The 10,492-nt window shown below is 38.6% G+C and overlaps 1 protein-coding gene across 3 annotated transcripts in view; it reads left to right on the top strand.

Moving 5' to 3' along the window:
- The window catches only part of PWWP2A (PWWP domain containing 2A), a 47,041-nt gene that overhangs the window by 28,955 nt on the left and 7,594 nt on the right, over positions 1 to 10,492 (top strand). The gene's annotated exons all lie outside the window — the stretch shown is intronic.

Genomic DNA, 10,492 nt, shown 5'->3' with positions numbered 1-10,492 from the left:
TGACTGGTGCCTCCTGGGTCTGGGGGGGCACCCAGGGACCCTACTCCAGCCAATCGCTGAGCCAGGAGGTTGCAGGGGTGAGGGTCCCCTGCACACTTGGTGGTGGACCCAGAAGTGGACCGGAAATACTTCCAGTCCACTTCCAGGCTCGCCACTGAGCACGCAGCGGGGGGGGGGTCCCCCGCCCTCCTGTGGGATGCTCCATCTGCCCCACCATCACAGCATACACAAGCCACACCTGGTACCTCGAGGTATGTAGAAAAAACATTTAGAGCTGTCTATGGCTGAATTGCTGATTCTCTGAATTGACATCGAATCTTCACATTTGGATTTGGCCAAATGGAATCGGGGACAGTGATCCGAATCAAATCACTGTTCCCGATCTGGGCCGAATCTGAATCAAATATGGCTTGTTTTGCACACCCCTACCGTCTTGGCTGTACTGACAGTCCCTAAATGTCCATAACTGGATTGCCACTACGTTGCTGGGAATGGGGAAGTAGAAATTTACTATGTCAAAGTGTTGTTTTATCATTAATAGAAAATGTCTAAGGACTTGGACCTTGGCCATAAACTATTAGTGCAAGCAGGCCCCTGTGTAATAAAAATCTTCAATTCCTAATTATTTTATATGCATAAATAATTTTAAGGAATGCCAATTTAAAAATAATGCTGTTATCTGACAATAAGTACAAAGTAAAATGTAACGTCAATACAAATTGATTATTGACATTTTTTAAAAATTCTCTCACTTCCCTTTTTCACTCTGAGTATTTGCTTTGTAAAGCATTTCTCTTCTTTGGTTTAAGAAAGGAAGGAGTGATATTTTTCATAAAATGGAAGGGACCTCTGGCATCTTGAAGTCTGGTCCTTTATTGGCATGGGCAACCACATCATGTGATCTCTTATAAATTTAACAAGCCTTGTTTTAAAACTAGTCATGCTGGTTCTTGTGACAGTTGGAAAACTGCTTGAGAATCTCATCTTCTGATGGTTAGAAACCTTCTAATTTTCATCCTAGATCAATATATGTAGTTTATATTAATTCATCCTTGTTCCAGTGTTGCCAGTTAATTTAAATAGCTCTTCCTTCTTGAGTTTACCTTCCTGATGTATTTAGAAAGAGCAGTCAAATCTTTTTGGTATGCTAAACCAGCTCTTGTACAATAGTCCATTTCCCTGATGATCCTACTAGCCCCTTGCCACACTGGCTCCTGTTTCAATTCATCTTGATCATGGCGGTGGTCTTATTAGGATGTTGTAGAGTAGCATTAATACTACCCTAAGTCTACTGGAATTACCTTGCTTTGTAAATATTGTGATTCCATTTGCCTCTTTTAAAAGGCACTCAGTTGTCATTTGATTAGTACACCAACTAATACACCCAGGTCTTTATCCTTTTTTGTTGTTTCCAGCTGATGATTTTCCAGTTTACGGCAGAAAATCGTACTGGCCCCTTAAGTGCAAGGTTGTGTACCTTGTGCTATTAAATTTCATCCTAGTTCTGTTATTCCAGGATTTAAGGTTAAATTGATAGCAATTCTTCTGAACTACGTCATCAGCTAATTCGGTTAGTTCAACCCTACTTTTTTTTGGTTAGTTTTTTAATGAAAATATTAGTCCCAAGATTGATTCTTGGAGAGCTCCACCAGTAACCTCCCTCTCTAGTCTAGTTCTCTTTTCAGCACAATTGATTAGCAGACCTTTAATCATTTTTTTTTTTTTTTTTTTTTTATATGCTACAATTTTGTGTTATGTGTTCCAGCATGCCACTGCATCAGATAAATCTACAGCATTTGCTTTGTTTAGATAATCAGTTTTTTTAACACAAATATCAGGATAGTTTGACACAACCCATCTCATAACCCTTGCATCATTTTATATCATTTCTACCATGGCTATTTATTCATTCTTTCCAAATTGTCTGTAGTTGTCTGACCACTTTTTTCCTTCTCAGGTCTAGATATTATATTAGCTTTTTACCAATCAGTCACATAGTACTAAATGATTTTGAGAGTAATAAAAAAAAAAAAAAAAAAAAAAATCCTTGCTACAAGCATTGCATTTTATGCTCTAGTTCATTTAGTATATTGAGTGTATTAAACTCGAGTTTTGTTCCACCTTGAGTATAGTAGTGTTCACTTCAGAAGTCATCTGGTCTTTTCCTCGTGTCATGCCAATTGAAGGATGAGCCAAATTATTCATTTAGCCTTTGGAAAACACCTGAATAATGTTGAACCTATCCTTACTGCACAGTAACTACACTTTGCTTCTCTCTTTATTTTCCCCTTTGCTTGGAATTTAAATTCTGGCTAGTTTTTACATTTTTTACTTAGATTCAAATAGTCGTCTACATTCAAGTCCCTGAGTTCATAAATCCAGTTGACTTCACTGAACAGTTTCCTTAATATCTCAAGCTTTCCCTTTCAGCATTGAAAACCTGAGTTACAGATCAGTTTTTGTTTATCCATCCATTTTGCTGAAATTAGAATCAGTTTGTGATCTCATGATGAATAGTCAGTATTTACCAAAACCAAGCCTAAAATACCATTAACTCCTGTTTGTCCAGTGATAGTTTGGTAAAGACATTGTGAAAATGTCATTATGAACACACACAAATTGGCAGCAGAATTCAAGAACAGATACAGTACCTGAAACTTTTTAACTTGATGTGTTTTCAGGCTGACTATCTTTTATGTTGATAGTGTTAAAAATAAGTAAGTATATGACATAAATTGGTTTCATGGCAATTTCATGTGTGTGTTGAGGTGAAAATATTAGGTGGTATTATCTATTGGCAATCAGAATTCAGATTTATAAATACATATATTTGTAAATATTGTGGTTAATTAGACATCTGAGATCAACTAGAGTATCTTAACTATTGAAAAAAACTGAACTAAAACCGCTTCAAAATTCTCCCATTCAGTAGCTTTTTAATGGAAGCAGAATGTCCTGTTCTGCTATGTAATGAGGTTCTTCCTCCTGCTGATGGGAACAAGAATATACCATTGAAATGCTCCCAGCTGTGGGATGGCAGTCCTGAAGCAGTGCTATGTTTGGGTTATTTTCAAGTTCTGGAAATTCATTCTAATGCTCCTTACACAAACTAGTAGGATGAAGCTGTATTAGTGTCTTGTATGAGAAACAATCTTGGTAAGTCAGACTTCAGGATCAGAAGTTAAATAGAAATGTTATTATGTACCTCAGGTGCCCAGTACTTCGCTGCTGTAATGATTCTGAAATGCTATCAATACTCATACTTTATTTTAAAGTAAACTGTGACCCAAGTGGCCTTCTCTTCTGTAAACAGAAGGTCCCTACAAAGTAGCAATTCCCAGGCATGTGAACATAGAAAGGATGCATTTATTTGCAGCCTGGGAATACAGAAAGGATGCATTGATTTGCAGGGGAGGACTTATCAGCTCTGCTTACTGACATGCTCTCATCTCTACTCTCAACCCTGCAAAATGGTGTTCCATGAGGCTGAGGTCCAGCAGGTGAGAACAAGCATTATTGCTGTCTATAAGGATATGGCTCAGTTTAACCAAAGTTAAGGCTATTTGGTGAATTTAATAGAGCTGCTACCCTTTTTCTTAGAACTGTTTCAAAGGGGTGTAGTTCCTTCTGCTTCAGATAGGAACAATGTTTGTAGAAGGCTTTATGTAAGCAAGTGTGTAAGTTAGAAGCTGCACTATGTTACATAGTTATTTGCTTGTCTGAATAAGCTGCCACATTATTGGTCTGTGCATGGAATGGGAGAACTGGTGTTGCAGGGTTGTTTCTAATCCTGAGCAGCTGGACAGTGGCAGGAGCCTTAGCTTTCCCTTCCACAAAAACCCTCAGTCCTAAGCAATTAGTCCAAAGAGAGAATAGGGTGAGCTGGAAAAAAATGGTGACACTCTCCTTGGAAGACTGGGTTTTGGCTCTGCTCTGCAAACCTTTATACACATGCTTGTTTTTAGTCACAGGTAGTCCCACTGAGTTCCCCTGTGTATATGTAAGGGCTTGCAGTATCAGGGCCAGAGATCTTTTTTTAACAGCTGTAATTTTTATTTTTAGACCAGAATTTACCGTAATTGAAGTCCCTATGCAGATCTGGATTAACATGTATTAGTCTTAGCTTTTAACATCAGGGCTAGGGACAGACATTAAAAAAGCCCGAGCCTGAATTGATTCAATTTTTGCAGGTTAGTCTAACCTGCCTAGGCTAAATCACTTTGTAAATGCAGAGACATCCCAGAAGTGCCAGGACATGCCTGCAGTGGCTCAGGCTAGAAGCTGGGGGTGGTGGTGCTAGAGCAGCCCTCCCTTCCCTTGCACAGAACTGAACTGAGGGGGGGGGGAGTGGCTAAGTCCCTGCAGGATGTTCTGATTAGCCCAGCAGGGAATTGATAAGTGTTTATCACCCCTAACTCAGTGTTTATCACCCCATTTAGAAAACAACACAGGTGCATTACCACCTACCTATTGATTCTGCCTTTGTCACAGCACAGACTATGTATGTGGTCTGTTAGCTAATACACAGATACCTCTCAGCAAGGCAGAGGGGAGGGGGGAATTCCTGCTTAGCAGGGAGTGATGAGGGGGAGGGGGAGAGCAGCCTGCAAGTCTCTGCTGGCGCTTCAGCCAGGGAGCAGAGGGGAGGGGCCAACTTTGCTGTGGAGCAGAGAGCCAGGTCCAGTCCAGAGAGCATGGTGGGGTGCTGGGGGTGTCTGGTTTAACTTAAACCAGCAAGGGGTCTGGGACAGACATTGCATAAACCAGTTCAAGCCAAATCAGCTAAGTCTGAAACTACAGGTTTATCTCAAACCAGTTTCAGCCATTTTCAAACTAGTTTATGTGCACTAAACATCTGTTCTGTTACCGGTTTAAACCAGTTTCTGATCACTTAAACCAGTTATGTGTAATGTCTGTCCCTAGCCCAGGAGATACTCTACAAAATGACGCATTGTAGGATTTCATATTTGACCAGCAATGGCTTTCAGATCACAGTAGCTCCATTTGTACGTTTAAGAAGGGGTTGCTCCAGCTGCCAGTCCTGCAACCTAAATCAGTAATTGAAAGCCAAGCTGTGTAATCATTTGCAACTGGCACTCCATTTAATTGTTGTGACCTTTAACCAGAAGTCAGTTTGCTGTCCCATCAGTTTGGCTTTGATGTACTAACAGGTGTATAAAGTAGGGAAAACTTGTTTTATTGGAAAAGTTAGCAGATGAGATTGTGACTAAACACAAGGCAAATATCTAATGAGTAAGAAGATGCCAGTTTTATGTTATTACTTTTCTGACTTTAACTGTGTTAACTGCAGAGAAGATATCTAGATATATAGCTGGTATTTGATTATGCCCCTCCAGTGTTTCAGAAATTTCAATACCATGACACAAGTTTTGGTAAGTGAATAGGTCTTCTGAAGACGAGCCAATTTGTAGATGATTGGATTTCTAAGATATGTTTAGTGATGGGTTAAGGTGTAATGATTTCTTAGCTCCTTTGTGGCTGTGCAAGAACCAAAGAAATACGTTTATGGACTTGTAAAAAGTACAGGCAGAAAATATATCCTCATATACCAGCTTCTGTATGAATAAGCATTTTATGAAAAATTGTACGCTATTTAATATTCTTTGGTCTCTTGTCCTTTTGAGAACTCAGCTCATCTTTTCAGTATTCATATGAGGAATGTGCGGGTTAGGATCTTTTTTCAGCCTAAGGCATCAGCAATAAAATTAACCCTAGTTTATTTTAAGAAATTATTTTTTTTCATTGTATATTTTTATTATCACTACTGTTCCAGGCTCCTGGTATTAATACTATTTAAAGATCAAGGTTTGTTTGGCTGGGACATAATGGAAGAATTTTATACCTTGTCAACAGGGAATTACTTTTCATAGGAGTGCGGATGAGTGCGGCAGTTTTCATTATAGTTGCTGGAATTGGAAGTGGACCACTTGCTTTCTGCTGACAGATCACATGATTTCAACCTATCGGTGCCATCTGTGAAACCTTAATTTAAAGATAACTGAAAAAGTGAGGAGGGAAAAAAATAATTGTTCCCTTTTTTGCATCCTTACGCACTGAAGAAGGTCCTAAATTGGTTCTTTCCCACAGGGGAAAGTTATTTTCTCTGTCTTCATTAGAAATATCAGACCATATTTTTTTCTGGAGAATTTCTTGGAGAACTGTGGGATTATAACATCAAGAGACTGAAATCTGAGCAACTGAGAGGGGATGGATTTTTTGATAACACTCATTTAACACAGATGCCTGAAAAACACTGGAGAGGAAAGCTTTCTAGCTGAGGCTGAGAGCTCCCCCCTAATATTTTAATTCTCCCAGGAATCCTCCAGCCAAAACAAGGGAGATGAGATTTTAATGAAAAGAACTCTTCTGAAGAATAAGTAAAAGCCATTTGTGTTACTCTGGTACAAGAAGAAAAATGAGTGGACAATTTCCTCTCTTTGTGGGTTGTGTTTAAGAATTAAAAAAGAATATTTTCGAGGCGGTTTACTCTTTGACTGAAATATGCTAGCAATATAATTTCAGACAAAATTAAACCTTTGGCCTGGGTTAGAAGTTTAAGGGAATTTGATCCCTAAAACACATTAAGTTTGATGGGAGCTGAGTTTTAACTAACTGTCTTAGTTTCTTTGGAATATTTATTTTTAGCTGACAGCTGTTTTGTATAAGTTTTGGAAAGTCAGTTTATTGTATATGTAAAGGATTTACATGTGTAAGCAGAGGCATGTGTTGTCTTGTAATTCAGCTAAAAGATGTATATTTTCTAAGATTGCCTCGGAGGTAAGGAGTGTAAAGGGAAGTAGTGTAGGAGGCAGGCTTTCTCTGTAGTGATTTGTTAATTGGAGAATGAAGTTAAAAAAAAAAAAAAAAAATCCAAAAATGGATGTAGTTAGAAGTTTATAATAGTAACAGCAGTATTAATTCTCGGGTGTGTAGCAAAACTCTTAACGCTTCAGAAACAGGCAATTAGGTAATTGTAAATGTTGTTCTTAAATACTTGGGCTTCCACTTGAAAACCCAGGCTTCTTCCTCTTTTTTATTCTTCCTCCCCTTTTCAGGCATGCTGGGAGGGATATTGAGATTTTTACTTTCCCTGTCATTCTGAGAGGCTTTCTCTCTTTCTGCCTCTTCCTCTTGCTGACTGCCATTGTCTCTCTTTCTGCTTTGAAGGGAGAAATAAGTAGTTTCTAAGAAAGGCAGTGCCTCTCAGAATTGGCTATCACTGGATAAAACTGGAACTTCTAGAATGTCTACATTAAACAATTTAAAAACCTCTGTGACATTAAGAGGTTGTAAAATATGTCTGCACTAGTTCAGAAAGAGGGCTTAAGCACAGCAGGCTTTAATGGCACAATGGTAAAAGTGCCTAAACTCTTTAGTCCTCCTATACTTGCTCGCAGTTTGTCTAGTGTAGACAGTATGCTACTTTTATCCAGCAATCCACAGAAACAGTCCCTAAGTGCTGTCTAGACCACTGTTTGCCTTTCTGCCCTCAGAATGAGCCAGCATTAAAAATTTGCTATCATAGGACACTTTTACATGTTCTCCAGCGATGGGGAAACAGGCTTTAATTAGAGCAGCTCTGAGAGGCTGGCGCTTGTGTGGCTATCTCATGCATTAGTGTCCTCACACTTAAAAATGGCGGTGGGGGCGCTCGAACTAAAGCTCGTTGACGAGCTTTATTTAGTTCATGTTCCTCTGCCACTTTTAAGCGCAGGGATGCTGATATGCAAGATGCAGGAGGTTGCTGGATCGTGGTCTTGCCATGCTCCAGCAGGTTTGTGTATAGGCGTCCATAGATTTCACAATACAGTGAATAAACTCACAGGATGAAATTGATAAAATAAACTCGCCCCAGGGCAAGTTAGTCTAGTAACACAGACGGTGGGTACATCTACACACGCTCCAGATTTTGCAGTTGTTACTGGGCAGTCATTTAGTGACTGCGCAGTCCCAGCAGTGCATGGGTCATTTCTGACCCTACTGTGTAGTAGCAACGAGGTGCTGCACAGTAGCATCAGCATCACAGTTCGTGCCTGCCGCTGCCACATTGCCGTAGCTCATTGCTATGGTGACATAGCATCTTGTATAGACGCGCCCACTGACACAGCTTAGAAGCATGCAAGTGTTGGGCTGCGAGGATGCAGTGCTATTTCATTCTTTTTCATAACTCCGCGCTTCAGCCATTCATTATATCCTTTTTTTTTTTTTTTACTGTATCAGTAGTCAGCACTCTGCATCACTCAAACTAAGGGAATCCTCAGGATAAAAAAGAGACTCCCACAGTGTCCGTGTGGTGGGCTGGAGGAAGGTGAGGGAAGAAAGACATAGATAGCACAGCTGTGGCTTCATTTTAGTTACAGTACCTGATGAAACTTTTTCTATTCCTTCAATGCCAGACCTTGTCTGCTCCCAAAAGTTGCATTCATGTAATTGAAGTGCTGTAAATATTTTAATTGGAGCAACCACTTTGCATGCACTCAGACTATTTGAGGGTATCCATACAGGGCATTTGCTTTTAACTAAATTGTTTTAAAAACAAATATAGTTAATCAGTGCAACTATTTTGTTTACATAAGGCCTCAAAAGACCAGCTTTTATTTTTTTTTAATCTCATGGTTATTAAAATATTACTATTATCAGTTCATATGAAATCTGTTCACCATTTTCAGGTGAATAAGGAGCATTTTACTAAGTCATATAGGAAATGACCCTTGAGTGATTTCCTTGATACTCATTTTTTTACTCTGTTTTGGGGAGGAGGAGACGGAGGGGTTCAGTTTTTTTGCCAGTAGCAATACAACCAATATTGCCATTGTGGCCTCAGATGTTTTTAGTAAGAATTTGAGGTAGTAAGAAAAGAAAAACCACAATGCCCACATCTTATTTCCATATAATTGGCTCGTTGAGAGTGGGCCTGCAAATCTTTTTGTTTGTATAGAACTTGACCATACATATTCAAACCTGATTATGGTACTTAAGCCTTACTACAGTATAAATATAAATTAATAATAGTTTTTGTTAAACTTAGGGTTGTGCATCGAGTTGTGCACACGTGACATTCCAGATTTTCTCACTGAGGTTAATAAACGCAAGATCAGTATTTTGGCCTCAACTAGCAGTCACTTGTGAGTGTATTTTCACTCATCGCTGGGAGGCCCATTGCAAACTCGTGGACTATACGAGTCAGCAAATGAACAAGCTCAAAAAAGGTAATACACAACACAAAAATTACCTTTTATTCATTCATTTTGCAAATTGTAGTTTAGTCTTAATTATTCAACAGAATATATCATGTGATTGTACCACTAAGAATAGAGGACTCATAAAAACACCACCTGTTTCATGGTATGTGGATTAGCAATATTTTTTTGCATTTAGAAGCCCCATTTGTCTTTAAATACATTTTTTTTAGTTTTTTTCGTCACTTGTCTTTTTACCAAGGATCTTTGCCTGAGATCAGGGATGTTATTATTAGAGAGAGCAATGGTCTCGCTTGCTTTTTTTATCCATGGGTGAGCAAAACTTCACAATATCCTAATCACTTCAACAAATGTTATTTTGTCATAGGCCAAAAGATGTTTGAGTTCAACTGAAGAGTTGTTCAAAGGACTGGTTGTTCTTGTAAAAATAATAAAGATCTGGGGTTTTATGTAATTACTTTTAATGAAGAATGAGAGGCAACATACAGAAATTGTGATATACATAGTTTATTAACTATGAGTCATCTTCTGTTTAATCAGATACTGTAAATAAAATTACAAGTTCTTGGTTGTTTGTCCAAATACTGTGTACAGGATCTTGCATCTTAGGAAGACACAATCTCTGTTCTTACCTTTTTATGCCCTGGAAAAACATATTGGTGTGTCATCTTGTAAAGGAGAAGAGAACAGCAGGTATTTTCACAAAGTCTGTTCTTAGGAAGCAAGAAGAATCTAGGACATTAAGCAACAGCGACGGTTAACTAGAGATTTAGGCTAACAATCACTTTACCCTCAGTGGCAAGCAAGCTGTTTCATTGTCACGCACTTATTTTTTTTTCACATATTGAAAAATTACAATGTGAGATGGTTTACCGCTGCCCTGTAGGTTGTCTTGTGACAGCAATGCAAAGCATAAAATGCAACCAAGTCAGAATGTTTGTTTGTTATGTTCAGTTTTTGGGGGGAAGAAAATAACAATACAATATTCAGTGCCACACTGATAAAGGCCATGGCATTAGATTTTTCAGTTCTAAATAATTATTTTGTCATAAATTCAGAGGATTGCACTGGATTTACCCCACAATTCTTTGTGCATAATTTATATGTAAGGTAGTTCTAGTTGCTAAATTCTGTGTTACTTCTGAGAGAGAGAGTTGCGCCCTGCTGGTCCAGTCTAGTTTAAATTCTTAAAAGGCTGTTGATGTGTCATTATTTTCCATTTAGTGTAGTCTCATGCTTTCTGTAACACTAAAGAAGTCTACTCAGCAGGA

This window comes from Alligator sinensis, unplaced genomic scaffold (assembly GCF_000455745.1).
Source record: "Alligator sinensis unplaced genomic scaffold, ASM45574v1 scaffold360_3, whole genome shotgun sequence".
Classification (NCBI taxonomy): domain Eukaryota; kingdom Metazoa; phylum Chordata; order Crocodylia; family Alligatoridae; genus Alligator; species Alligator sinensis.
This window is presented reverse-complemented; position numbering and strand designations above follow the sequence as displayed.